At 39.5% G+C, this 26,470-nt stretch overlaps 1 long non-coding RNA gene across 1 annotated transcript; it reads left to right on the forward strand.

Moving 5' to 3' along the window:
* Positions 1–353: 353 nt before the first annotated feature.
* Positions 354–26,470, forward strand: LOC149213010 (uncharacterized). Its single transcript, XR_016250291.1, has 4 exons — positions 354–821; positions 6,141–6,221; positions 16,079–16,239; positions 26,190–26,470. It is a non-coding gene; the product is annotated as an uncharacterized LOC149213010 (long non-coding RNA).

Raw genomic sequence — 26,470 nt, forward strand, 5'->3', positions numbered from 1 at the left:
GTATCTTTAAACAAATTTGATCTAGTCATAGTCAATGTTTCATTCTGAGGAGCTTTCATTATGCCAAGGAATCTTCCTCTGCACAATGAAATATTTTATTATAAGCTCTACTCATTGAAAGCTTTGCATAATGAAACATTAATCCCTGCAACTTCTTCACTACATGAGTTCATAAACGACATTAAATTTGTCTTCATGTCAATATTAATTATTTTTAGAAATTTAGAAATTTATTATTAATAAGTTTGATTTGGTTATAAAGTTAAATTAATTTTATTTATATTTACGCCGTAAGGCATTCCCTCTGAGAAAGATCTCCCTAAAATGTGAGGTGTGCGATCGTGAGCCATTGATTTTGTGTGTTAGATGATTGGAGTGTTTTCGACCGTTCATTTAATCTGTTTTATTTATAAAAAAAATGATATTTTCCCATGATAATGGGCCATGAAAAGCCAGACCTCGCCTGCTGGCCATGAGACTCTTCTGCTGCCTTCGCATAGACTGCCTGCTGGCAAAGAGACTCTGCCATAAGACTCTTCTGCTGCCTTCGCATGCTGGCAAAGAGACTCTGCGATAAGACTCTTCTGCTGCCTTCGCATAGCCTGCCTGGTGGCGATGAGACTCTTCGCAGAGATTCTTTGTCGACAGTTATTTGGCCTCCATGATTCAGTGGATTAGTAGCTATTTAAGGTTCGATCCACAGCTATTAAACCCTCCTCGTTTACGTTTTCCTACTGTTCATACTACATAGCTGTCTCTTCTATAAGCTTACATGCTTTCTGGGTTTGTCAAGTATCCAGTTATGATCCAAGTCCTCCAAGGTACGAACTCTCTATCCGGTCAACGGTATCATGCATTGATTTTTCTGTGCTGAAATTCCTGATGCTGAAATACTTTCGCTGTTTGAATTATTTCACTGTTTGAATTACAAAATTTGTAAAGTGTGTGCTTGAATGTCGAGAACAGTACTATTCTAATGAGAGAAAGCATGAGATTTTTGCCAATTCCCGACCAGCCTCCGAGTGATTAAATTGGTATTCTTCAACTTTCACAAGCTGAAAAGTCATTCATATATCCCTGGTACCTGCTTTTGATTTCTTTGCTTGCATAATGACCTTTAAAACAGATCCCTAAACTTCTCGTTTCTCTTAACTCAGGTTCCTGGATTCTTAGATACATGTGCTTCTTAAAACTCTGAACAATACAGATATATGAATTTCCACCATATCTGTCATTTGCAAAATATGCAGTGTTTAAGGATTCTGCCATGCAAAATTTGAGTAGGAATTATGATGTTAATATCCTGGTCAACCAAAGAATCGAATCTATGCATTAGTGACGTATCCAACAGAAGTGCAATATGTTCATGGCTGAGGATTTTCATTCTCTCCCAAAGTCTTGTAGGTGATTTGTTTACCTAGAGAAAAATACGTTCTTTAGAACCGACCCTACTTTTCTATCTGCTCCGATAATTGGGATATCTTAACATTTGCAAATCTCTTGCCCTCCTTGAGTAAATTTTTCCAATCCCTTGGTAGCATTGCTTTTTGTTTTGAAATGGCACATCCATTATAGGGATTTGACAGATTGTTTCCTTTTGAAGTCAATGAAATGGCTATCAAAGCAAACCTTATCTGACTTGACTTGACACTGATTTGGGGTTGTTGTGGATCTTGCTTTCATATCACTGTTTATTTTCTGTGAATGATAGCACATCACTGTTTCATAGAGATTTTCTAAGGGCATCTACCTCCAAATGTAAGGAATCTCTTTCATTTTCATTTTGGGCTGCTTGAAAAGCCATTTCAGTGCATTTTTCATCCAGTACTGTGCACTTACCACTAATCTCTTCAAGTTGGGCACATTTCTGAGATAGCTCAACTAACTTAACATTCATATCTTGAATATCTTGGTCCTTTGAAAACAAAACAGACTCAAGTTCTCTTATAGTGGGTTCAAACTGTGATCTTTCATCCAATGCTTTCTGCAAATGTTTCATGAACTTGCTACAGTCAGCGACCAGGATGTCCAATGCCACAGAAGATTGCATGTTTTCTTCTCCAACTTCACTGGACTCTGCATGCCGCAGACGATCAACTAGCTCTTCACTATGCTCAGTCATCCTCTCTTGCTGCTGGACCAACTTTCTAAGCTGATCATGGATAATAGCAAGTTGTTGTATAGCTGAATCTCTCTCCCCCTGCATCACAGAAACTCCTTAGTTTTTCAAATGAATTCTGCATTTCTGAAATCTCTAAACTATGGAATTCAAACATTACCTGCAAGATTGTACATTTTGCAAGCTGTTTTACTGTAAAACTCACAGCAGTAGCAAGCTGCAAATCAATATTTGAAATTTCTGATTCATTAATAGATTTAGATGGTTGAATGGTTTCCTTAATGTTTTCTGCCTTATGAACTGTTGAATTTTTAAAATCAGTTTTCTGAACACCCAATGATGTTTCTTGGTCAGTATACTCTCCATGTAATGGTTCTGTTTGACTCTGCAACAAAGCTGAGTCGCATCTTGCCTCAGGGATAGGTAGAAAGCATTCACCCTCTACCTCTGTTAACATATGTCTATGCTTGCACACATTGCTTGCAAAATTCATATTTTCTGATGTAGCTTTATGAAGCTCAAGTACCATATCTCTCAATTGCTTATCACGTTCTGATTTTTCATCTTGCCTCCTTGATAAATATTCCTTGCAATCATATAGCTCTGCAGAAAGTTTGGCATTCTCCTCAGAGAATCGATTCCTTTCTTCTTCATGTTTTTGGTGGAAATCAACTTCTTTTTTCATTTGCTCCAGCTCAGCTCTCACTACATGAAGATATTCAGATAGCTCTTCTCTCTCATTTTCTAATTTTTTGACCAAGACCTTGAATTCATCAAGATCATTCATCGCTTTAACCTTTTCAGCCTTTATTTCATGCATTTCATCACTAAGTTGAGATATTTGACCATTAAGTTCATCAGTCAGCTGCCTTGTTCTCATAGCTTCTGTCTCAAGTTGTTCTTTTTCAACCATTGTAGAACATGTCTCCAGCTTATAACATTCAAATCTCTTGTAATCTGTTCTTTAGCTTTAATAGCTTCATCTAGAACAGGTCTCATTTCAGCCAATTCATTTCTTACCTTGAGAACATTTCCAGTCCCTGCATATGCACAGGACTCCAGCGTAACTTGACAATATCTTGATATTTTCTCATTGAATGTCTTTGCTACTTCCAAAGTTGCATAAACTTTTTCCTGTTTATTTCAAGAGAAGAGTCAAAAGCCCGTGACTTTGAGCAAAAGCGAGGAAAACCTGTATTCTTGTTAGCACAGATATTATGCAAGGCATACATCACTACCTAGTGCCATAACATCTCACAAAAATCAAGCAAAACACTTCTTTAATACTTATAGCATCATTGGCAATAAATCTTCTTCAACATATTGGAAACGGCATCGTGACCCTCATTTAATCTTTAGCTTAAACCATTACCTACATGCTCTTAGCTAGATCTTTCCACCTTGGAAAAGTTGAAATACCAGAAAGCAGAAAAAATAGCACCCAGGAATCCGCAACAGTATGTTATATAAATGAATGTTTTACTTGTTCCTTGTCAAAATGCTATCAAAAGGTATGTTTTCTAGAAGTTACTAAACTATAAATTCCCTGCATACGTTTGTATAGTTGAGTGCTTTAGAAAATCATACAGATGGCAACAAACAAGATTCCTAAAAACGACCTCTTAGCTAAACAACACGGTAACAACCTTCAATGTTAGTACAAATATAGCATTAAATAGAGCTTCTAACACTTTTTTGGGAATGCCAAGGAGTTGAGAACATCAGCAATCTCTAATCAGTCATCACTCCCAGAAACATCTATGTCCTATCTCCTTTCAATTATTTTGTGGACCACTTCCCTTTAATCACTGTATTAGCTGGTAATTGAGCAGCTCCTCTGGAGTTTGTGTGGACGGGATCTCATGTAAAATATTTCATAATTTTCCTTTAAATATACCTCTTTCTTCACTCTTTTTAAAAAAAATCAGCATATCTTATGTTTCTTTTTCTTACAGCATATTCCCAAAGTAAGCACAAATCATTGACCAATATATGTCTGGAGGATATAATGGCAGTTAATGGACTCTGTTCAAAATCAATCCACTCACCTGCTTTCCAAGATATAAGAGGCCAAGGCCTAAACAAAGAAATCGAGTAAGTGGCTCTCCTAGCTCAGAATCACTTCTCTCCATCAAGGCAATAATAATTGACTGAGCCACTTCATCATTGCAAGATCCAACATAGATCAATCCAAGAGATATAGCAGTGAAGGCAATTACATCTATGGGAACCTTCCAGACTCATGGACTTAATAGATTGCTACCATCCTCAATTAATGAAACAGTACAAGTCTGTGCTAGGTTTAACATATAACTTTCAGATATATATTACAAGAGAAAATCTGTGTAAGAATTTGATTGGCTATGTAGAAAACAATGAATGCTACCTTATAGCAAATTTAGGATTTTGAACTAAGCTGGGCTAAAACATAACTCCATACCCATCAATCACTGAGAATCTGATACACAAACTAACTTACAAATACATAAAAATAATAAGACCTTTTCCATAAGGTTGTCTGATCTGAGAATACTCATATTTCTGAATTCCTTCTTCAAATCCAAACAGTAGCTAAAACCGATTCCCTTTTACTTTTGTGTTCAGCTAATCTTAATGCTTTAGGGATGTAAAACCAATACAAGATTCTCCTTTTGTATTCTTAGATTTTCTAGGGTAAACAATCATGAAACTGAAAGAAAAATGCACTTAGACCATCCTAACTCACTTTGTAAGTAAATTATTCACATCAGAGACAATCATGTTAACATAAAATGGATTGATGGAGTATCATTCAAGAACAAAGTATAACCTACGATGTTAGACACTTTGCAAGTATATTGTTCACACCAAAGACAACCATGTTGACATAGAATGGATTGATGGAGTAACCTAAGATGTTAGACACTTTGTAAGTAAATTGCTCACATCAGAGACAATCATGTAACATAAAATGGATGGACAGAGTATCATTCAAGAACAAGCTATATCCTAAGATGTTAGAATGTATATGGTTTTTGATAAGAAAATTAATGTTACCATAAAACGAATGACCACTTATAGTTCTGAAGTTTGAAACTACTTTACCTGGAGCAATGTAGCCATAGGAGCCAATAACAGAAGACATGGCCTCCGAACCAGTTTGAATCAGCTTTGCAACTCCAAAATCTGCAACCCTTGCAGTCATGTCAGAATCAAGCAATATATTGCTAGGCTTAACATCTCTGTGTACAATGGCAGGACGGCAATCTTGATGAAGATAGCATAAGCCCAGAGCCTCAGGTTCCTGGATTCTTAGATAAATGTGCTTCTTAAAACTCTGAACAATACAGATATATGAATTTCCACCATATCTGTCATTTGCAAATTTGTGCAACATTAAATATAAATCTAGGCTTCAACTTGGTGTTTTGAACTATGCTCTCAGGTTATTCAATCAGGCTTTGTTAACTTTGTCAGTGGTTTATCCTATGCTTTATGCCAAATTTTGTGCAACATTAAATATAAATCTAGGCTTCAACTTGGTGTTTTGAACTATGCTCTCATGTTATTCAATCAGGCTTTGATGTGCATATATATATATCCCATGTAACGAAGTACAACCTTATATTCTAGCTATACTCTCAATTACAGAGTATAAGTAGGGTAAAATGTTTTTAAATATGAAGGTCTTACAACAAGGTGGCTGGAAGTTCTTGTAACGAGATCCAATCTTGTTAACTTTGGAAGTAATTTGACTCATAAAATGTATTTATATATTTTACTTCTGAAATCACTATTTAAGTTTGCAAAGTTATGCATATTCTATTTTTAGTGTGCAAAGTCATGCATATTCTATCTGTAAATTTGAATTGATAACTTTTGAATGATGCAACATATTTTTTTAACCATCAAATTATATTAAAAGATGATATTAAACTACTTGTTCTCGGATCATCTTGCACGTAGTTTAATCTCTGTTTTGTTATTGAATTTCTCCCTGCCTTTATCTGACAATATCCATTTTTTACTATGTGTGAAGCAGTTGCAAACTAATTTGTAGTTGCTGTTCAACTTTCAGCGTTGAAGGACATTTCTGGACGTTCTCTGTATTGCTTCAACTCCGGTAACAACCTTAATCTCCTTTCCGAGTTTTTGCTTCATTTATATTTCATCCATGGACCATGATAGAAAATCCTCTTCCATCAATTGTACATTAGCCACTCAGCAACTATAGAGTCTTACTTGCAAGCAGAAAGTGTTTTTCATATATTTAACATTATGTATATTATAGAAGTAAAAGATCAGTCTTTTATCATATTGTTCAAGTTCCTTTGGAGACAATGCTTAATAGTAAGTGGGTATTATGGTAAACATTTTTATTTGCTGGGGCACCCACATTTGCCTAGGATTTTATAGCATAAGAAAGCCTTTAAATCCCTGCAAAACCTTCCTTGCGAGGATTAGATTGTGTGGATTATGTTGGGTTTTCTTCTCGCAAAGACTATTAATTTGCATAGCACTGTGCAACTTGTTTTGGTTACTCACACAACAATGTTAAATACAAATACTTTGCCTTGGCCTACTCTGTTTTGTCACTGGGCAATCCAACTTTCAGCGTTGACGGACATTTCTGGGCGTTTTCTATATTGCTTCATCTCTGGTAACAACCTTAATCTCCTTTCCGAGTTTTTGCTCCATTTCTATTTCATCCATGGGCCATGATACAAAATCCTCTTCCATCAATTGTAAATTAGCCACTGAGCAACTAAAGAGTCTTATAAATTTCATTCAAAATTATTTTCCGATTGAAATGATTCAGTTATATATATGCTTTCTTGATAATTTAAACTTTATTCCTTTGTGTTTAACTAATGCAAAGTGGTGCCATCGTGGCTGTCTTGTTTTTTAGTGTGTGTTGATATTATATTCCACTTGTCATTTTTTTTGTCATCCACACATTAAGAAAGCGGAAAACAAATACATGCATGTACATTTACATTTAGAATGCATGTGGTAATTGATTTAGGACTTTGCGTGTGCTCTCTGCTCTATGTTCAAACAGTTTCGCTTCTCTTTCCTTAGTAGCTAGGCTTTTCATTGCAAAAAAATAAAGTAAACGATTGTTTATCATCTTAGATTGCATATTTAGGAATTGTATCTTTACATCACGCGATCAACCTTAAAGGCAAACTTCTTAAGAAAGATCAACTGTAAAATACATTTCAATAAACATAAAAACGCTTTGGAACCTAACGCACACCATTTAGAAGTCTAGGCTAGAGACGTGTTCCGGCGTCGTAAAACCTGGTAACTATCACTTTCATCATAGGTTGGGTGATTCCTCCTCTTTGAAATGACAAGTGCCAGTACGGACTTGTGCTCCCACGTACCGTCGAGTATATATTGGGAGACCACAGTAGGCTATATCCTTTATCCTTAGGAAGCCGTGTCTGCCACCCTATCGATCGCAATGCACTGAACACAGCATTCGGGAAGATTGACTGTCGTACCATAAAAAGTATTCTGCAGTTTTGCGATTGGTTTGGTAATCCCCCTGTCTAGATATCCAGAGTAGTCACTTTCGTTCCTTTTCAGACTCCTTAAAAGAAAAGGACCATCTGAGCACTTGTCACTTCAGGCTCATTAAAAATCGAAGGCGACTAGAGTCATCTTTAGCTTTTTCTCGACTCTTAAAAAATGAAAAAGCAAATTGTGTCAAAGTGTCATAAAATTTATTTAAATCGGAATAACCTCACAGAGTAGTCACTTTCATTCCTTTTCAGACTCCTTAAAAGAAAAGGACCATCTGAGCACTTGTCACTTCAGGCTCATTAAAAATCGAAGGCGACTAGAGTCATCTTTAGCTTTTTCTCGACTCTTAAAAAATGAAAAAGCAAATTGTGTCAAAGTGTCATAAAATTTATTTAAATCGGAATAACCTCACAGAGTAGTCACTTTCATTCCTTTTCAGACTCCTTAAAAGAAAAGGACCATCTGAGCACTTGTCACTTCAGGCTCATTAAAAATCGTAGGCGACTAGAGTCATCTTTAGCTTTTTCTCGACTCTTAAAAAATGAAAAAGAAACTTGTGTCAAAGTGTCATAAAATTTATTTAAATCGGAATAACCTCACTGTTCCCTCGTTGGTCTTAGGGTAAGAAAATGGAGTCCACCATTCAAGGATTTCCCCATGGAGGAATCCTGCTCCCTTTTCCTCTAGGGGAGATGTTGGTGCACCTCATATGGCTACATTGACCCTTCCACGGCTTGCAATTGCCCTGCCAATATACTTTTTCTCGACCTCTGCCGTTCAAAACACCTTGATTCTCGATCAATCAACTCAGCAACCAGATGATACTAGAGTTGCCCAGATCGAAGGCGACTAGAATCGTCTTTAGCTTTTTCTCGTCTCTTAAAAATTGAAAAAACAGTTGTGTCAAAGTGTCATACAATTTATTCAAATCGGAATAACATCATTGCTCCCTCGTTGGTCTCAGTTTGACAAAATGGTGTCCGCCAATTAAGGATTTCCCCTACTCCCTTTTCCTCTAGGGGAGATGTTGGTGTACCTCATATGGCTACATTGTCCCTTCCAGGGCTTGCACTTCGCCTGCTGGTATGGCTTTTCTCGACCTATTTTGTTCAAAACACCATGATTTTTGGGCAATCAAATCAGCAACCAGATGATACTAGAGTTACCCCCAAACCTTCTATTTCATTTGTTTCTCCCTCTCCTTCCTCTGCGCTTCGTGGAAGTATGCTTAAAAAAAATTAACGTATAAAGATGTTGTAATAAATATCTTTCTTCATTATGTTTATAAGCTTAGATGCCCACTCATTTAGAAAAAAACTAAACATGCTTCTTTCAACATTTTTGTGTTTTGTTTTGTACCAGAAAATGACATCAAACCTCACTGAAAATGCAATTTCCTCAATGTTATCTGGATCAACTCATATTCAACCATACCTGCAAATTGCTGAGTTTGAGCCAATACAACCAATGCAAAAATCAACTCCACGATATCGTACTGCAATTTCAGACGGAACACATAAGAAACACATCATGCTTCCAAAAGATTTCAATGATCTCGTAGCAACAGGCTTGCTACAAAAGGGTTCTATTATAAATGTTAGAAGTTGGACTACCTCAGCTATTGGTCCTTCAACGTAAGTTTGTTATAAATTTCTTATTTCAAATTTAACATTCTTTTACTTATAACACAACCACTTCTAACAGTTATTCCTTTGACTCTCATTTGTCGTGTAGGTCTATAAAGCTATTAGACTTTGAAATATCTACTTCATTTTCACCCTTAATTGGCAATCCAAAAACTATGAGTATCCCCATCACATCTGATGAAAACTCTCCATCCTCATCGGATCCACATCCTCCATCAAAAAGGCCCTGCCCTCTTCCAACTACTCCAGCCCCGTCCGTTCAACCAGTTCAAATTCCCATCAAATCGTTAAACCCTTACCACTCAAACTAGTGCATAAAAGGATACGTCCAAAGGAAAACAGCTCTTCGACAATTTCAGAATCAATACGGACCCGGTAAAGTGTTTGGCTTTGACCTGTTCGATACAGAGGGTGGAGAAATACATATTACATGTTTCAACAATGTCGCAGATTATTTCTTCGACAAAATCCAAAATGGAAATGTCTACATTGTTTCTAAAGGGAATGTGAAAATGGCTAATAAGCAATACAACCACTTGAACAATGACTGGGAAATTTTTTTGAATGCAACATCTACCATAGAACATGTTGCCAGTGAAAAAAAACATAATCCAGCAGTGCAATTCAGTATAAAATCAATTGATGATATCAGAACAACAAACGTCAACTCCATTGTTGATATTTTGGGTGTTGTCACAGACATTTCCAGTGTATGCACTATACGTAGAAGAGATGGCTCTGAAGTCAATAAACAAACAGTACAGCTTCAAGACATGTCAGGGTATAGCATAGATGCAATATTTTGGGGCGATAATTTTAAAGCCTTTTCACAGGAAATCTCCTCCCTATGTGCTACAGGCAATAACCCCATCATTGCAATCAAATCTGCACGTGTTGGAGAATTTAATGGGAAAAATATCGGCACTACAACGAGATCCATTGTTCTTGTAGATCTTGACATTGAAGAGGCCCATACGCTAAAGTCGTGGTTTAAAAAAGAAGGCTCGACTGCTGCTTCAACATATTTGACAACAAGATCTCCTTTTTGCCCCCAACAAAAAAAAATAACAATTGCTGACATTTACAGTATGGATTCCTTAGAGAAACCAACATTTTTCCAATTAAAGGGCACAATAACAAAAATTGGTCTGGATAGTTTTTACTACATTTCTTGCCCGTCGATTGTTGGTGGGAAAAAATGCATGAAAAAACTTATTCCACAAAATACAGGGGTGTGGTTCTGTCCAAAGTGCAACGCTGAAGTAAGCGACTGTGATTACAGATACTTATTGAAAATCGACATACAAGATCACACTGGTGAATTGGCTTCAACTATTGCTTTCGAAGACGCGGGCTCTACAATTCTTGGAAATAATGCCAAAGACTTCTATCTATTATCTTCAGATCCATAACTAATCAAGGAAATTGTCTCTAGAGCTCTATGGACAGATCATATCTTCACACTTTCGGTGAAGACAGAAACTTTTAAAGAAGTCCCACGATTGAAATGCGTTATCATAAAAGAAGAAAAACTGCATTTCACGACAGAATGCAAAAACATCCTTCGAGAAATTCAGAGCATCTCGACATTGTAAATAAATATTGCAGAATGTGTTCCTTGCTTTTTGGCAATTCCTATTGTCCAATTTTATAAATACAACTTTACAAGATATATTGTTGCATGTCTTCTTATGAAAATTTCTTATATACCATTGAAATAAATATTTGTTCTCCATTGTATCTAGCATTATGTTAGTAGAAAAAATCACATTTTTTTTTTCCTTTTATCAACTTTACACATGAAACTACCTACATGTATGCAGCAAAAATACTAATACGTTCTTTCAAAAACATTTCTCAAATAAAAAAATTCACATGGCACTATTCAGAACTTAGATTTTTTTCCCCTTCTTTCGCTTTCGCTTGCATTTTTTACCCTTCTTTCGCTTTCATACAATAACGTGGTTGTTGTCTCTAAATAACATTCTTGTTTTCCCCTCCCTTGCTTATAGGTACCATAAATTTTGCGAATGGCTTCTTCTTCTAATAATGAACGTGCTCGAAGATACTATGCAACAAATAAAGAACGAATAAATGCATGGCACCGTGAGCTTTACCAAGCAAAAAAAAACATCATAGAATGTCAAAAACACAAAAAACAAAAGGGTGACCAACCTTCCTCGTCTGAAATGCCCCACCCTGAAAACAATCCTCCCTTGCAATTATCAGGCTCTTTATCTTCTCAGCAAACCTCTCAAACAAATACATCCATGCCTCATTGCCCTAACCCCTCCTTTGCACATGCTTTCAGCAACGTTTATACCGATCAAGCACATCGAGATTTCCGTTCAAAGCTTGATAAACTTCCACGTAAATGCCCATGCTCCATTTGTCTTGAATCATATCCTGGAATACATATCCGCAATTCCAACCACATGGATTGCTGCTCTAGATGCGCCTCTGAAACAAAGGGTCATCGCTTCTCATTATCAAACAACATGGACCCTGGCCCTCAACCAGCTGCTCTTACGTCTCTTTCGCAAATAGAAGAAATGCTCATTGCTAGGGTTAACCCTATATTGCAGGTAACACATGCACGTGGTGGCCAGTATAAATACAGTGGCCACACAATTTGTTTTCCTCAAGACATAACAAAAATCGCAAACATGTTGCCACGACGTGTTGAGCACTTGGACATCCTAATTGTCACGCGTCATAGTAATGACCATAAGGCTTATGATTTCATTGTCAGTAGACATCGCGTTCTCGCTTCATTGGAATACAAATTGGCTAATGACCCATACTATAAGAATGTTTGTATTGATTCCAATGCACTGGCATCCTTACCAGCAATCCCCACCGATGTCTCCTCCTCCCTTCACCATTCCAATACTACATAAACCACTGTTCGCCTTCCACTTGAACCACCCCATGAGCTCACCGAAGATTTCGCAGACCCATCCGCTGCCCAAACATCATCGTTCGTACCCATCATACCCAATAGAAATACAGAAATTCAAGAAATACGCCATTATTTGCATGCTTGCAACCACCAATCTGATACTACAATTGAGTGGCCAACAATTGGTTTATCGCCAGTCAATGAATACAACACAGAAGGTCTACTCTCTATGGATTTCCCCGCCCTTTTCCTGACAGGCGCTGCAATGCCAAATCAGCCAAGAATGAAAGCAGTGCAGTTACATGAATATGCACTTCATCTCATACGTTACTACGATAACAGATTTGGAAGCCACCCACGCTTTCGTTATTACATATATAATCTCATGATGCGGCATCGCAGTCAAGCAACAGCGTCGATTTTTGTGAAAAAAAGCATCACAGATAACTTTCCAATATCTATTCGAGATCTGAACATTCGACTAGAACAATTTCCAGATGAGCAATTGGCGGAGCAATTCATGCGATTTGGTAGCTCTTTACGTGGAACAAGGTCATTTTGGCACAAAGCTAAAAATGAACTAATGGACATGATATCTCAACTCGGTTGCCCGACATTCTTCTTCACATTAAGTGCAGCTGATACAAAATGGCCTGATCTTCATGCAGTCATGCCCGGATGTCTTCCTACTGATATTGGAAAACAACAAAAGTGGAGAAATGATAAAATTATCTCTAACCCACATTTAACATCGCTATATATGCACCATAGATTCACAGCATTTCGTGAGATTATCTTGGAGAAACACCTGAATACAAAAGATTACTGGTACAGGTACGCATTCTACCGCATTTTTTTTCCTCCAAGAACTCTAAACATCATTCCTCACCTATTGCAAAATTATCTTACAAAAACGCATTCTTGTTAGGTATGAATGGCAACATAGGGGATCTGCGCACATCCATGGTTTCCTTTGGATAGAAAATGCACCTGATATGGGGAATCTCAACTGGGAAGACACAGAAGCAGTCGATATTGCAAGGCAGTTCTTCGACAAATATATTTCCGCTTGGAACCCTCGTGCTCCTTCGAATTCAAACCAACCAAATGCTTGGACAAATCCCGAAGACCCTTGCCTGTTGTCCACACCGCAAATCTTCAGAACCAATCCTTTCAGTGACTATGAACAACTCGTCAATTGTGTTGAACGTCACACAAAATGCTCAGAAAGCACGTGCCTAAGAAAAAATGGATCCTCACTCCAATGTCGTTATAAAGCATCGTGGGAATTACATCCAAAATCGGCCTTATTCATTGATTCCAATGGCCAAAAAACATACACCCCTGCTCGGAACGACGATCGACTCAATAGCCATAACCCTACCATCCTATCTATTTGGCGTGCAAATGTTGACTGCCAACCAGTACTCTCCATACACGCTGTACAAAAATATATCGCCAAATATGCATCCAAAGCTGAAAAAAAATCTGAAAGCTTCCGCGACATGCTACGTAGAATTGTCCTTGATTCACCCATTACTAACCCAGCAACATCCGCATTTCAAAAATTTCTTGCTGAAACCCTTGTTGATCGTGACATTGGAGCCCAAGAAACCTGCCATATGCTGCAAAAATTACTGTTAACATTATGTAGTCGGCCATTCATTTCTTTAAATGTAAACCAAAAAATTCTTATGCGCCTTCCACAAATGGACGCCACCTCCACTACATCCCCGCACTTCATAGATACATATATCCAACGCCCTTCTACCCTAGAGTCCACATCACTAATAGAGTTGGAAAGATCCTGGTCATATGATCCTTGTCGCAAAACAAACAAATGGAAACAAAGGCCTACAAAGGCAATTGTTCGGGTCATACCACGCTACTCCTCCATACCATCCACAACAGAACCTTGCTACGCTGACTTTTGCAGGGTTGAGCTTATGCTATACAAACCTTTTCGCCGTATCGTACAAGATATAGGAGATTCTGCTGCAGATTTCATCACAAATTGGCAAACGTTTCGCCCATTCTACAATCCTTGGCATCAACACCACACACTATCTGATATTGAATCTGTCGCAAATGATACCTCAACTATGAATGAAGCCAATCCAGCAGACGCCATGGAAATAAATGAATGGGAATTACTTTCCCAATTACACCCTACAAATGAGCTTCTCATAAATGACCTTGACATGCTTGGTCTTCGTGGCTTTGATGACACCCATAACTGGAATCATACCACTATCCCATTGGATCTACAAAATAATGCAATACAATTCATTGAGAATAGCCACTCCATCCACCGCATTCTTCAAACACATCAACATACCCTGCCGACCCTTACTACATTATCTCCAATGCAAAGAAAAGATCTGAATATTATTTTTAATCATTTTGCTAGGAAGGATTATTTACCCGCTCTCAGAATGATAATACAAGGCACTGCTGGTACGGGAAAATCCCTCCTTATTAATTGCATCAAAGATATGCTCATAAGCCTTGCAAGCCTGGAACCTTCACCGATCATGCTCCTCGCCCCTACAGGGGTTGCTGCCTTCAACATACAAGCATCGACAATCCATTCTGATTTGCACCTTCCTATAAAGGATCTTATGCCGTTAGAAGGTAGTGCTCTTGCAAAATTCCAGGAAGAACTCAAGCATATAATATACATACTGATCGATGAAATGAGCTTCATTGGGCCAAAGCTTCTCAGCCATATTGATGAACGTGTTCGCGAGGCATTTCCCCACCAAAGAAACACTCCTTTTGGTGGTTGTTCCATAATATTGGTTGGTGGTCTCGGTCAGCTACCACCCGTCAAAGACATACCTCTGTATGCAGGGACGAGCCACGGAAGCGCACTGTGGAGCACCTTCAACACAGTCATCACATTGGACACAATATTTCGTCAACAAGGCGACGACATCGCACAGGTTACTTTCAGGAACATTCTCCAGAACATTAGAGATGCAAATCCAACAATCGATGACTACAACATACTCATGTCGCGCACAGATTCCTTTTTATCAGAAGAAGAAATACGTTCATTCCATGATTCCATGCATTTATTTCCAACAAATGCTCAAACAACGGTCCATAATAAGCAAATGATGAAATCTCTTAACACTCCTATCGCACGATCCATTTCTGAAGATGACACCACATATTCCAGTCTTTCCTCTCAAGATGAGCAACTTGAGCGAATTCTATTGCTATGCAATGGCGAAAAAGTTATGTTGACTTCCAACCTTTCGGTTTCAGCCGGTCTTGTTAATGGTTCCCTTGGAAAAATTGTAACCATCTTTTACAAAGAATCAACTGCACCACCACAAATTCCAACATTTGTTGTCGTAGATTTCCCCAAGTACATTGGGCCTCCTTGGGATGAAAGAAACCCCACTCACTTGCCTATTCCAGCAGTAAAAAGAAATGGCCGTGCAAAAATTCCACTGAAGATGGCTTGGGATTTAACCATACATAAATCTCAAGGTATGACCCTTCCAAAAGCAACAATTGACATTGGAAAAACAGAACGTCAAGGTCTCACATTCACAGCGATTTCAAGAGTGCCTTCTCCGCAAGATCTCCGGATTAACCCCACATTCAGTTTCGATCGTTACAGTAAAATGAAGGACAACAAAAACATTGCTCGCAGAAAACACGCGGAGGAAATTCTCCGTTCAATGCCGCCTCCAGATAATCTGCTCCAACCCGTACTTTGACATCACCAAAAGGTTTCCTCCATTTATTTACCTCATTCTCTTTATTAACATACTTTTCATATCTTTCAACAACAACAAACTTTAATCATTATTAGTAAATAAGAAAATATTAGAATGTCTTTATATTTTCTATACATCTCATTCTTACCTTTTCTTTCTTTTGCAGCAGGCCACATGGGCTCAGAAATAACATACCTACACAACTACATGTAGATTGGCAAGCAAAAAAACTGCATCTCCAGCTTTGCATTGACCTCCAATTGTGTTCAATATGCCGTTATTCACCATGCATCTTCCACTAACAATATATGGATCCCCATAGCAAAGGTAACTTCATTACCATTCATTCCAGATTCATTTTAACACAACTCACCTGCAGAGTATTACTAATACATTTCTGCAACTGGTTTATGTTATAGACAATTTTGTGCCTTACAGAAACAAGCATGAATTGTCAATAATCCAAGGGATCCAAAGTTCCCTAAACATGATGTTCCTACCCCTAGAGGAACAAGGTCAACAAACCAACAGCTCTCAGATCAGTTCTCCACCTAAAAACACTCAAAAACAAGCAATCCTGAAATCAAAGCAGGTGCTCCACTAGGCTTTTGCGCTGAAACACAACTGCTCCATGGTGTACCTGCGTTGCAAAGTAGGTAGAACAAAGCCCACCTGCGTTGGGCGAGTTTGGACATGTGGCACAGTGAGTCATTGCTTTGGAATCTTCCAAAAATGACACTTGGATCAGGTATTTCGTGTTGTGATGAGTCAGAGGCTTTGTTTCTCCAAGTGGAAGCAAGGTTCACCAAGTGGACTCAAGAATTGAAGATCATCTAAAGATTAACTGAAGAGAGAGAGGACACAAGGCAGCTACACATCAGTTGCAAATTGACTCATCCTTTCTCAATTCATCTATATATTGAGCTCTCTCCTATGAGCTCAGGGAGGCTGGAATTTTGTGCAAAGTAATGATATGTTGTTGGTTTCATTCTTGAGTTATTGGGTGATTGTTTGAGAGAGGTGAAGAAGAGCAATTCTTTCTGCTGGGAGGTGTTGCTGGGTTGGAGCCTGCAATGGTTGTAATACTCTCAGAACCTTTATTTCTTCATTAATAAAAGCTATTGAGGTTCTTCTATGTGCTCTTGTTTCAATTATGTATTGTGATGATTGCATGTTTGGTTTACACTATTCCATGAACCAGTTATGATTGCATGCCTCTTGTAGTTTCCTTCTTTGTTGTTTTGCAGGATCTCATTGCAGCTGGGCGAGCAGAAGAACAAAGAGCTAGGAGCAAGCAGCCAAAGAGGAGAGTTTGTATTCGACATTAAGCGCAAGGCAACGGTTAGTGCTTCCTCCATTCTCTTTTGCTTTCATAAAGAATTAAACCTTCAGTAGTTTGTTTTACGGTTGTTGCTAAGGAACTGTCACCCTTAGAGTGGGTTAGGGTCATCCGAGTCGGATACTTTTCCCTACAACAAACTGGCGACTCCACTAGGGATTGTATCCGTTTGATTGTGTTTGTAGTATTTTTGCTATTCATTTCCTGAACAAAAGAGTACCAAATCGAAAAGCTTTTGACTATATCAAAAGCGAAGTAGAGGGGCAGCTACTCTTGCTCATTTTCTGAGCAGATTCATGATTTGAAGAGCTGATCTACAAAGATCCTTGTAAGCTCTTAGTGATAGCTTTGCACCTTCTAAATCATCCCTTTAAGTGTGCTTGACTGATTGCTTCTGATTTGAGCAAAAACCGTGCATTTTTGAGAAAATTATGACCCGGAAACTGTGAAAACGCAACTCTCGTTTTCCAAAGCAGGTAGTACACAGGCTACCTGCTTTGCAACGCAGGTCCCGAACTAGCTACTTGCGCTGAGAGCCAGTTTGACTGTGCAGAGCCTGCGTTGACCCAAATTTGCTTAGTGCATTTGGGGTTTCCTCCTTTCTCTTGCCTGTTTTCACTTAGTTTTGCTGCTAGGTGTCAGCCTTGTGCCTGTTTTGAAACCAATATTACTTGCCATAATTTCTGCCTCTGTTATATAACGAAATTGTACTTGTTCTTTGTATTTCTTTCTCATTTACAATTTCCCATAACGAAAAGTAAACTAGTCATGCTTTTGGCCTCTTAGATCTGAACCTGTGTTAGGCGTTTTGTTGGTCTAAAGAGTTAGCTTGTTTGTTGTCCATAGCTGATTAGTCATTTTACTTTCGTTAGTTTGGTTTGATTTCATGTATTTCCAGTGATTAAGCAAGTGAATCTTAAGGTGTCTTTTGATTTTGGAAAAACTTGTTTACTTTCGCTTTAAATCGAAATCAAAGTTATATAACCACTTTCTTTTTGTATCCATCCACATTAAGAAAGGGAAAAGAAAATACATGCATTGTGCATTTTGCATTTGAAAAGTTTGCATGATGATTTAGGAGAAAGTGCATTAGTTTGTGCTGTATGAACTGTGTGAAAAGAATTTGCCTTCTTTCTCTCTCAGTAGTTAAGATTTTCATCAGTCAAAAAGATTTGAAAAAGCTTGCTTCTCATCTTAGGCTGCATTTAGGAATTTGTCATATACATCTCGTGGTGAACCTTTAAAGGAAAACTTTAAAAAGATCAACTTAAAATATACTGAATGAACCTAACAGCGCATTTGAAACATAACACAAACATCTAGAGGTCTAGGTAGAGACGTGTTCCGGCGTCGTTAAACATAGTGATTGTCGATCTCTACGAAGGTGGGTGATTCCTCCTGAGAGTCGGTGGCACTAATACGGACTTGTGCTCCCACGTACCGTCGAGTATATATTGGGAGACCCCTATAGGCAATTATCCTTTATCCATAGGAAGCCGTGTCGGCCGCCCTACTGATCGCGATGCAGTGAACACAGCATTCACGAAGATCGACCACCCGTACCGTAAAACGTATTCTGTGGTTTCGCGAAAGGTTTGGCACACCCTCTGCCTAGATCTCCAGAGCAGTTTCTTTTGGCCCTTTTCAAACTCTATAAATGAAAAGGTCCAACCGAGCATTTGTCACTTCGGGCTCGTTAATACATCGAAGGAGACTAGAGTCATCTTTAGCTTTTTCTCGACTCTTAAAACATGAAAAAGCAAAGTTATGTTTAAAAGCGTCTAATAAAATTCATTCAAATCGGAAACACAAATTTTCCCCTTTATATTTTAGTTGATCGAGTAATCCGCAATCGTGGAAGAAATTCAATTGAATATCCGTCGTTCTTGGAGGCTTGCGAGTCAACCGTCTTTGTCTCCGGAATCGAAAACAATCCGGACAAAGCGAGCTCGTCGAACCAGTTCAAAATCTCCTGTAAAAGTTAGAACAAGCGTTCCAACAACATCTGAGATTCTGGTCACTCCAAACATTTCCGGAAACCCTGCCTCAATAGAAGAAGTTCAATCGCCATAGAGGGACAGTAATATTGATCCTAGTCTGGGGGCAAATACTTGTATGACTGAACTAGTTCCATCTGTAACCGGTCGAGAGAGTTTTGTTCCTCAAACATCCGTCGCGGTCGATACAACCCCTTCTTCGGCACCGGAAATCTTTTACGGACCTGACGTTCTTCCTCTTCCACCTGGTCTGATTGCGATAGAGGAAATTATAGAGGAACCGCAAGTATCCACTCCTATTCAATTTGGAGTAGGGGTCACTCTATTTCTTGCTACAACAGAAGTTTGTCCATCACTAGTGGAAGTTCCTGTAGAATCACTAGGTGATCAATTGGATAGACTAAAAATGACTGAACAACCGTCGACATCTAGGACTGTGTCGAATGACACGGCGACGACAGAATTACCTGCTGCAAATCCAACAATGTTCGCCGGCATACCATCTGTCCCAACTAGCTCGCAGTCGCTAGAAGGAGTCCATCAAGAGACTATCTCGACAGTATGGTCTGTTCCTGTTTGTTCCGGAGTAATGTCTGGTAACTCTCATGGTGAGGCTCATCAAATTGACCCTTTTGGGAATCTAATTAGGCCATCCAGTCCTCCAAGGCAGGCAGTTGCCTTGAGTTCTGGGTTGCTACCGTATGGGGGGCAGTACCCATACGGGAGCTCTCAACCTTATTCAAGTTATGGCAGAATTGCAACGAGTAGTTGGGTACCTGTGCTATCCCAGCCACCGAGAGTTGTATATTCTATGCAACAGTGTGTACCTGTGACAAACATCCCAACTACACCGGCTATTGTGACCGTGTCGCAAGTTCAAACAATGCCTGTTGTATGTCAACCTCAGATTGCTCAGGTTCTCATGCAACAGCCCCTTGACCCTGCAACCCAACCACAATCACCTACTGGTGGGACAACACAAGTACAGTTGGGTACAACTACCCCACATCTTGGTCCAATGGTTAGTGTAGCGCAACAACCCATGGTGTCGCAACCGTGGATAATGCAATACCAACAACCGCAATTCCAACAAGTGTACCAAGGTTCTGAACAGCAAATATTTGCGAATACTGGACAACCATATATTCAAAATGGTCAAAATCAACCACTTTATAGTGGTCAAGTCCATCAACCGTATTCATCATACCAACATCAACTCCATTATGCTGGTATGCAAAGACCGACTGTTCAGGCGATTCCATCGTATCCTGGTTACGCTTCACCTAACTTGAACCAGCAGTTACCATTCGTGGCAACTTTAGAGTTGCCTGATTTACATCGGTTAACAAACGATCCAATTGCTTACGCCCCTTGGTGGCCAGTGATTCCGCACAAACTTCCATCCGACATTCCTAAATTCAATGGAAATCCAAGTGAAGACCCGTCGAATCATGTGATGACATTTCATCTATGGTGTTCGTCGAACACTTTGAATGACGATTCGATAAGGCTTCGCCTCTTTCAGAGGACATTGACAGGTCCAGCGGCAAAATGGTATATAGAATTGCCTAGAGCTCCGTTCGACAATTTTGGCTCCCTTGCCACAACATTCTTGACCCACTTTCAATTACCAATAAGGTACGAAACGGGAACAGAGATATTGACTAACTTCAAACAGACAACCGCAACTCATATATCATATCATATACATGAGTGGCGACGTCGACGAAGAATGGTTAAAACATACGTTCCTGATCAGCTTTTAGCTGAGTGGTTTATAAAGTCATTACTTCCGGCTATAACGGAAGATGTAGCAAAGGGAGGAGTCGTAACAGAAGAGCAGGTTATCGCTCGTGCACAATACTTGGATTTAGTATATACTCAGTCCGGCACGCTCTATGACAAAATACCAGACGCCCCTAGACCAGAGTTTTCAATCCCTCCTCCTCCTAAATCAAACAGTGACTCTCATGCCGGCGATGGCGTGATTGGCACGGCAAACACGAATCCAAAAAGGACCAATCAAAAGAAGGCCCGTAAGGATTCGAATCAAAATGCGCATGAAGAAGTTCTTGCTTCGGAAGTAAATGCCGTATCGACAGATAGAGGCAAAGAAACCAATCAACCAGGAAGCAAGAAGAATCAAAACAAAGGGAGGAAGAATAAACAAGGTGGGTCATCCCCTAAGAAAAATTCTTCAAACCCTCCTGGGAATAGGAAACGGTTTCCGTGTCAAATATGCGATGACAAAGATCACTACACTAAGGATATCCCATTCAAAGCTGAGCTAAAGAGGTTCTTTAAAAGTCCTCATACTTCAACTGTGTCAAGTGATCAATTTCCTAACCCAGGTCAAAATCTGGTTGATAGTGGAAACGCTTCCCCGTCCCAAGTACTTATGTTGTCGATTTCGAAACAGCAAAATGATGCTTTGATTTCGACAAGGAGCAAAGATTATGGGAATCCACAGGTGTTGAGCGATAAAGGGACAGATCAACCTAGCAGTTCGACGACAACTTCGGCAGAAGTTGTACCCCCCATCACACATGAATTAACAATAAAACCGCCAAAGGGAGTAGTACACAAGTCGACATTCAATCCTCGTGCCAGAGCGTCACAACATTACAACATAGTAGAAGATTTGGCGCAATCGCCATCTGCTATGTCGACTCTTGAGGTATTATAGCATTGCCCATCCCAAAGGCAGGCATTGTTATCAGCAATTGGTGGGGTGGATCCTAAAGATTCCAATCTGGTATCCTTTGATCACAAAGGGTATGATCCTCCGTTGCCGGCTCAATTAGCTTTCCTCGTCCAAGTGAAAGCCCTCAACAAAACAGTTCATAGAACGATTATCGATGAGGGAGCATCGACATGTATTATGTCGATGAGTTGCTGGAAAACTTTAGGATCTCCAACCTTGTCGCGATCATCGACAACATTAAAAGCATTCGACGGGAGGATATATACCCCTTACGGTATCCTTAGTAACCTGAAAGTTGAACTAGGGGGCAAAACAGTAGAAATAGATGTTGAAGTCATCGATGGCAATCTTGACTATAGCATCCTACTGGGAAGACCATGGATTTATGCCATGGAAGCTGTTGTGTCGACTTATTTTAGGAAGATCGCATTCCCCTTTGAAGGAGGGATTACGGTCGTCGATCAACAAAACTTCCTCCCTAATGGTTCACAAGTTACAGGAAGCGTTCCCCTGATCCATGGAAGCGACCATTCGTTTCAAAATATCGGAGTAGGCCTACTAAAAGATCCTACATTAATGGGAACTTTCACCCTTCCGCCAACGTTCATTGTGGGAGAAGTGGCGACAGTAGGAACCTGCAATATGATATCTTCCGCACAAAAGATGTCAGAAAACGATATCAGCATGGATCATGCAAAGGTTTTATCCCCAAGCCCAATGGAAATATTGTAGCAATCAATTTTCTTGGCCTGGGGGGCAACCCCAAATCAACGCTCATCAAGCGTTTGGATAGATAGGTCTAGAGAATATCGCACCCCTTTAAGTCCTTGGTCGCGAGTGCATGGAACCGACAAAGGAATAGTCCAATCAATGGTAATTGATGGGGCACCATGGAATGATTCCCACCATCGTTCCCTTCTCCCGGATTGTGGGGAAGATACTCAAAATAACCTTTATCATCCTTCAGTTTTCGATTTTCTATCGAGTACTGTAAATACACCGGGCAATGAGGATAGTTCTTTTACTATGTCAACCTCATTAAAAAATGAAACGATCCCCTTTCCAGATCTCAATGGTAAATCTTCATTCCAACCAACAAAGTTGAATGCAATGAAGCTTGGGGGGCATGCACCTCGATTTGCGTTATTATGCTGGGGGCATGCAAACATATCATCGAGCAGTTTTAGCAATGTTCATGCTCGTTAAAAAATAAATGCAAGAATCGAGCAGTTTTTGTGTAGAGTTCATGCTCGTTAAAAAATAAACATAATTTGTGAGCAATCTTTCCCTAGCAGTTCAAGCTCATCCAGAAAAAATGAACCGGTAAACAACCTCGAGAAATGTAACCTTTGAAAGCCATATTAGAAGCCCTTGGTCGTGTTTATATGCCATCACCTCCATCCGTTCATTTGGCCAATCGTTCGCTTCCATATGTTTGTTTACCCATTTTGAGGAACAGCTGCGAAGAGTGATTTCACTTAGCCATCCTTGTGACACTGCCGTGATTGGAGAATTCCAACCTGTACCTGGAATCTGCTGCTATCCCTGTTCATCACTCGTTCCTCAAAAGACGAGTCTTCTTTGAGCTCTTTTCACTGACTCGTAAAATATGAAAAGTTTGCCGAGTTTTGGCCTTCCAGCTCGTTAAAGTGACCGAAAAGCTATCCCTCCTCTAGATTTTAATCTTTTTGGACCTGAGGCATTATTGCACAAAAAGATCGAGCGCTTGTTTTGTTCGGCTCGTTAAAGAAATCGAAAATTCATCCCTTCTGTATTGTTTTATACTTTTTCGGACTTAAGGGATTAGAAGACGAAAAAGGAATTTTGGAGTTAACTTTTCGTACCTTTTCAGACTCTCTAAAAATGTAAAGAACCGAGTTTTCTTTGTCGTTAGACTCGTTAAAATGATTAAATAGCGACAAACTTGTCTTTAGACGAGAACGAGTTTCCCTATCGCTAGGCTCGTTAAAACATAGCGATGGGCTTGCCCGAAGGGCAGGTTATAGAACAAGCATATGTTATCCTCCTCAAGCTTGACAAAAATAAAGAGGTACTGGTCAGCAATGACTGGGGAAAAATTGGGAGAACCTCACAGCATTAATGGTAGCAAGTCGCTCTTGAACATGACACTTTGTCCTCCGTACCGCATCGGGTTGGGTTGTTTCATTCACCGGTCGCAGAACCATGGTCCTCGCCACACCATCCACAATTGGGGTAATGCTACCAATCCATCACATCAGTGTCGTTATATGTTCAAGAGATGTGGTTCTGTAAAGAGTCAACCGTGTTCCACCCACTGCCATACATTATCCTTCATCCACTTCATGACCGCCACCCTGAATCATACATCACAGTTTGTTTTCACCTCATCACAATCACTAGCTCCGTTCCGTGTCACTGATGTGGGATTCATTAAGGCCCTCCTTTGACGGATCGCTCCTTGTCGACATCAGCTCATTATCCAAGGAGTTGATCTAGGAACACCCCCCTCAGTACTTTGAAGCTTGCATGCCTCAATGGCAAGTTTCTCACTTCCGGCGACAGGTATACATCAATGACCTTCGACCAGAAGATTTTGCATGGTGGTCGACGCCAAGTCCTTTATTCCCACCATGTAGGTTGTACTGCCGTACCTCGAGGGTCATCATCCTTATCGGTGATTCCTCTCGCGCTTGTTAATGGTTTACATCATTGACCGGTAATCAAGCGATGTCTTTCCATGTTCGACTTCAAGAAATTCTCACATGGATCAACTTGTACATCGAGTGAAGATCGGAAGAGATTGAAGACCCCAGATCTATTCATCCATCCGGGCTGCGATATATATTCAGGACATAAAGGCATTTGATATGTACATCATTACAGCAGATGATCATCCTTCTCAAAGGATGATAAATTCGGCAGGGAATTATCAGTCTACAATCAGACGATCGTCTGTTCTATGTACCAAAATGTATTTATAAAGTTGAGCATGGGAATGCCCGCCTCAGCTAGATCATGAAAAATGTATGAAAAATAATGTATTGTATTGTATCTTATTACAGGACACTTCTCAGCAGATTGAATGAACTTCGGATCCTCTCAATAAAGCATTTCACCCGATAAACGACCTCATACTTTAGGGGGCATCTGTTATAGACAATTTTGTGCCTTACAGCAACAAGCATGAATTGTCAATAATCCAAGGGATCCAAAGTTCCCTAAACATGATGTTCCTACCCCTAGAGGAACAAGGTCAGCAAACCAACAGCTCTCAGATCAGTTCTCCACCTGAAAACACTCAAAAACAAGCAATCCTGAAATCAAAGCAGGTGCTCCACTAGGCTTCTGCGCTGAAACACAACTGCTCCATGGTGTACCTGCGTTGCAAAGCAGGTAGAACAAAGCCCACCTGCGTTGGGCGAGTTTGGACATGTGGCACAGTGAGTCATTGATTTGGAATCTTCCAAAAATGACACTTGGATCAGGTATTTCGCCTTGTGATGAGTCAGAGGCTTTGTTTCTCCAAGTGGAAGCAAGGTTCACCAAGTGGACTCAAGAACTGAAGATCATCTAAAGATTAACTGAAGAGAGAGAGGACACAAGGCAGCTACACATCAGTTGCAAGCTGACTCATCCTTTCTCAATTCATGTATATATTGAGCTCTCTCCTATGAGCTCAGGGAGGCTGGAATTTTGTGCAAAGTAATGATATGCTGTTGGTTTCATTCTTGAGTTATTGGGTGATTGTTTGAGAGAGGTGAAGAAGAGCAATTCTTTCTGCTGGGAGGTGTTGCTGGGTTGGAGCCTGCAATGGTTGTAATACTCTCAGAACGTTTATTTCTTCATTAATAAAAGCTATTGAGGTTCTTCTATGTGCTCTTGTTTCAATTATGTATTGTGATGATTGCATGTTTGGTTTACACTAATCCATGAACCAGTTATGATTGCATGCCTCTTGTAGTTTCCTTCTTTGTTGTTTTGCAGGATCTCATTGCAGCTGGGCGAGCAGAAGAACAAAGAGCTAGGAGCAAGCGGCCAAAGAGGAGAGTTTGGATTCGACATTAAGCGCAAGGCAACAGTTAGTGCTTCCTCCATTCTCTTTTGCTTTCATAAATAAGTAAACCTTCAGTAGTTTGTTTTACGGTTGTTGCTAAGGAACTGTCACCCTTAGAGTGGGTTAGGGTCATCCGAGTCGGATACTTTTCCCTACAACAGTTTACATATTACTAATTCTAACAAAATATAAATTTTGCAGGTCCATTGCTGCTTCTTCAGGCCTTCGCTGCCTCCGCCATGTTTTCATACAACTTCAAATATGGAATGACAAGCACAATGTTCTTTAGACTATTATATTCCTTCTCGAACCTCTTTTGTTACAATTCACTCTTTGTATTTTCCATTTCAAACTTGAAAAAATATGTTTCAAGATCGAATATCGTTTTCATTGTTTGTTTCCTCACAACTATTTGTGTTTTCCATTTCAATCTTTAAAAAGGATGTTACAACACACTTTGTATTTTCCATTTCAAACTTTAA

Source organism: Pinus tabuliformis, chromosome 1_1 (assembly GCF_031772625.1).
Source record: "Pinus tabuliformis cultivar Carrire ecotype Pingquan chromosome 1_1, CPIR1, whole genome shotgun sequence".
NCBI classification, from domain to species: Eukaryota; Viridiplantae; Streptophyta; class Pinopsida; order Pinales; family Pinaceae; genus Pinus; species Pinus tabuliformis.